We start from the raw sequence: 4,251 nt of genomic DNA on the forward strand, positions 1-4,251 counted from the left end.
CCCTCCTGGACCCTCCCCATGAGCCTCTTCCCTCGGCTGATCTTCATCTTTATCCTTTGCTGTAATTCACCGCCACCATGAGCACCACAGCTCTCGGTGAGTTCTGTGAGTCCTTCCAGTGAATGACGGAAACTGAGCGTGGTCTCGGGGGCCCCCCAAATTTGCAACCGGTGTCACAAATGAGAGGGTCTTAGAGACCCCTGAACTCTGCCACTGGGATCAAAAGTGAGGACTTGTGACCTGTCCCCTTACTGGTCTCTTGGACCAGGAGAGATTAACTTGCTGTCGTTTGAAGTCAACAGAAGCTCAGGACAGGAGCTCAGCTCCTCTGCAACCAGCCAGCTGTGAGTGAACAAATACAGGCCCTCCCTTCTAGAGGCTTCTGCCACAACGGCATCTCTGGCTTCTGCTGCTCCTACAGGATCTTTCTCGGGCCAACAGCAACTTGCCTTCATTGTCCATTCATTCCCTCAACCACAGTGGTGGCCATGGAAACGTGCCACAGAAGCATCTGTCCCGAGGCCACCCTTCCCATGGGCTGGTCCCGCAGCAGACCCGTTCCTGGGGCACCCAGGACTCCCACAGCCAGGGATTCCCAAGAGCCTCGAGCCCCCTGAGGCTGCACCTCAGCTGAGCACATTTCCCTGCAATCCTCTCCCTCTGTCCTTCAGACCGAGGACCTCATGGCACTCCAGCCTCTCTTCGCCCCCTGCGCATTCAGGCTGTATCCCTGCCCTGGGGCTGTCATGACCCGTCACCACAAAGTGGGGGGCTGGAACAACAGAAATGTCTTTTCTCGCAGTTTATGAGACCAGAGTCCAAGACCAAGTGATCAACAGGATTGGTTCCCTCTGGGGCTCTGAGGGAGAAACCACTGGATGCCTCTCCCAGCTTCCCATGGCTGCCAGCGATCCTTGGCGTCCATCATTCCAATCTCTCCTCCACTGTCACATGGCCTTCTTCCCTGTGTGTCTCTGTGTCACCTCCTCCTCTTGTAAGGACCCCCCACTCACTGGATTTAAACCGTCCCTAAATCCAGGGTGATTTTATCTTGAGGTCCTTAACTATGTCTGCACAGACCCGATTCCAAATAAGGCCACATTCTGAGGTCTGAGGGGACCTGGCCCCTGGCCTCATGGGACATCAGATTTGGGACCTGGGCAGGTGGGGAGGAGCAGGTTGGGGATGGAGTTGCATTCGGGACACGCCCCCCTTCCCTGCCTCCGAGGGGGAGGGGCTCGGGTGTCACCATTCCCGCCCAGGGGAAGAAAGACCCAGTTCTGGAGCCAGGCCCCGGCTTCCAGGGTGTACGTGCTCGCGCTCCGGGAGGCTGTCGCGTTGATGAAAATACCACAGAGCCGTCTGCAGGGCTCTTCCTCTCACTGCCTCTCCAGCGCCTGAAATAAATGAAAAAGAGATGTTCCTGGCAGTCTGCGGAGGAACTCCATGGCAGGAATGAAAATTGGCTGCAGCATCCAAGAAATCCTTGAATGGAAAGGGATTTCTAGGACAACACACCTCTAGGAACAGAAAATGTCAGTGGTACAGCCTGGGGGAGGGAGAGAGGTAAGCCCGCGAGCTTGTCCACGCACGTCTGTGGCCGCGCCCACGAGGGGTACACCTACGCAGGTGCACGTACCTGCAGGCAGCGTGTGAGCTCGCAGGCGGGCCCGGGCGGCGCAGCCGAAATCCCAGCATAGGCTTTCTTCTGCTGTTGGACCGTCTGTCCGCCTCTCCCGTCGCCCCCACGCCCGCCGGCCAGCTGGGGTCACCTTGTCCTGTTACAGGCGCACAGAATTGGCCTTGGCCCCGGTCCAGAGCCTGGGAGGGACGCCAGCCTCCTGCCGCTCCCGGGGGATCCGGGGATCCGCTGAGGCTGACGCGGCTCCAGCCCCACCTGGCGCCAGTTCCGACTTCAGCTGAAGCCTACATCTGCCCCGCACCCTGCGGTCTCCTGTGGCAGCCGGCCCTTTCCGGCCCTTTCCTCCGGAGCTCACATCCGGCCCTTTCCGGCCCTTTCCTCCGGAGCTCACATCCGCGGGGCTGCAGGGACTCCTCCCATCGGCAGCTCTCTCCTGGCTCTGTCACAGCCTCCAACGTCTTTCAACTAAAACAAGGCAAACCCGTGGCCAGTTCTCCACTGGGAACTGTCCTGGCCAGAGAGCCCTCATCTACCCCTGTCCAGGCCTCACCAAGGCTCCTCTTTCCATCAGAATGGCCCATCCGGGGTTTGCTAAACAAAGACAGTCCCTGTCCTATCCCCAGCCCCTCATCCCTCCAATGCCCCATCCCTGCCTCAAATGGAATTGGCCTAATCTATGAGCTTGGCGCACCACTTGGGCTAGGAACATGCCCCTTCCCAGCCCTGCTCTGGGGGGCCCTCCCAGCCCTCCTCAAGGCAGTCGATCCCTTGGTCCTTCTAGAAACACATCCTGGAGAGACCTGCTGGGGTTTGCCCCAACCTCAAGCTGCAGTGGTGAGAATCCAGGAACGTGTGTGCCAGGCAACCTGATCTGAAAGCCTTTTCTTACAGAGGGTGAACTGAGGCCAGAGAGGGAATCAGCTTGCCTAAGTCATGCCTTGACAGGACATGTCTCCTGACTCGACATGAGGTCTTTAGCCCAGTCCATGGGGCCAGCAGGCACTCCCAGGCACAGAGCTATGGGGGTTCCTTGAACACCCCAGAATCCTCCAAGGTCAGCTCTCTGAATGAGCGTCTTTTCCTGGCTGTTACAGCGGAGATCTCTGACGTAGCCAAAATTTGGTTGCAGGCAGGTCCTGGAGGCCTCTTGGGAACCCCTTTCCCCTCTTCAGTTTCGGGGGTGCTGGACGATAATGTGGGCAGAATTTAGCGCCTTCCTCTCTTGTCCCCTCCACTCCAGCCCCCAAAGTACTCAATGTCCCCATCCTCCCCTCCCTTGGAGGAGGACATTTTTGCCAAAACCATTATAGACTTGTTACAGATGGAAAGCTTGTGTCCCCCCCCACCCCCACCCCCTAGTTCATATGCCGAAGCTCTGATTCCCCAGTGTGACTGTAGTAGGCTAGAGGGCCTATCTAATTAAGGTCAAATGAGGTCACGGGGTAGCGCCCTGATTCAACAGGACTAGTGTCCTTAGAAGACGAAGCGTCACAGAGCGCTCTGTGGGCATGCACTCACTGAAGGAAGGCCAGGTGAGGACAGAGCCGGAAGGTGGAAGCCGGAAGGCCAATGCGGAGCTCTCACCAGAAACCCAATCAGCCAGAGTCTTGATCTTGGACTTCCAGCCTCCAGAATGGTGAGAAAATAGATGTTGTTGAAGCCGGCCTGTCTGTGGTGTTCTGTTACGCCAGCCCTAGCCGACTAAGACCAGGACTGCAATATTTACAGATTAAATGACATTGAGTCTGAGCGACGCCTCAAAACAATGCGGGAGAAGAAGCGAGCAGAGGTGACTCGGGATCGGCTGCAAGCCGATAATTGTTGAAGCTGGTGACAGGTCCATGGGGGGGCATGTCATTTTTTTTTTTCTCTACTTTTGTGTTAGAAATGTTCTCTAATAAAATGTTTGTCAAAAATAGTAGAGTGGAGTGGGCCATGAAATCAATTCGGTGGGTCACACCAGCATTTTTTTTTTAATGAGAAAGAATAAAATAGAATATACCAGAATGTATCATGTACAACAATGTAGTACTTTGTGAAACGTTTTTTCAGGGCTCTGTGTGTGTGTCTGTGATGTCCTGGGTCTGAATGTAAAATGTACTTCTTACTGCAGTCATGGTCAAAAGAGCTGGAAAGTTATTTTTCATAGTTAATCTGACCGTGGTCTGGTTCTGCCACTTACTGGCTGTGTGACCTTGAGCAAGTTACTAAACCTCTCTGTGCCTTCGTGCAGCTAATAATCCCACCCCCCATCCTAGGACTGTTGTGAGGTCAAGTGAGCTAATAAGTGAAAGTGTTTCCAGCCGTTCTCCTAACACATTGCAAGGGCTCGGTAGGTAGTAACTACTACCCCAGGGGCCATAATATACATGGTAGCTGTTACGAGAGCGTCAGGAATTTGCTGGCCTGCAATGGGTGAATGTGTGTTTTATAAGAAGAGAAAGGCAATGCTTCACCATTGTTAAAGAACAAAAACTCAACTGAGTAAATGTGAGCATCTAATTGGCTTTATTCAACCATTCATGCATCTGGCGGCATCCCATCCAGTAAACACACCGACGCTCCCAGGAGCTATAGAAATGGGAGGCTTTGCTAGGCAGAGGGGCAGG

General features: G+C 54.8%; 1 long non-coding RNA gene across 1 annotated transcript; it reads right to left on the reverse strand.

The window, feature by feature from the left end:
* Positions 1 to 787: 787 nt before the first annotated feature.
* Positions 788 to 1,969, reverse strand: LOC121103663. Its single transcript, XR_005835859.1, has 2 exons — positions 1,640 to 1,969; positions 788 to 1,397 (listed from the first exon to the last, which is right to left on the reverse strand). It is a non-coding gene; the product is annotated as an uncharacterized LOC121103663 (long non-coding RNA).
* Between the last annotated feature and the right edge of the window lie 2,282 nt (positions 1,970 to 4,251).

Source organism: Ursus maritimus, unplaced genomic scaffold (assembly GCF_017311325.1).
Source record: "Ursus maritimus isolate PB19 unplaced genomic scaffold, ASM1731132v1 scaffold_2, whole genome shotgun sequence".
NCBI lineage: Eukaryota > Metazoa > Chordata > Mammalia > Carnivora > Ursidae > Ursus > Ursus maritimus.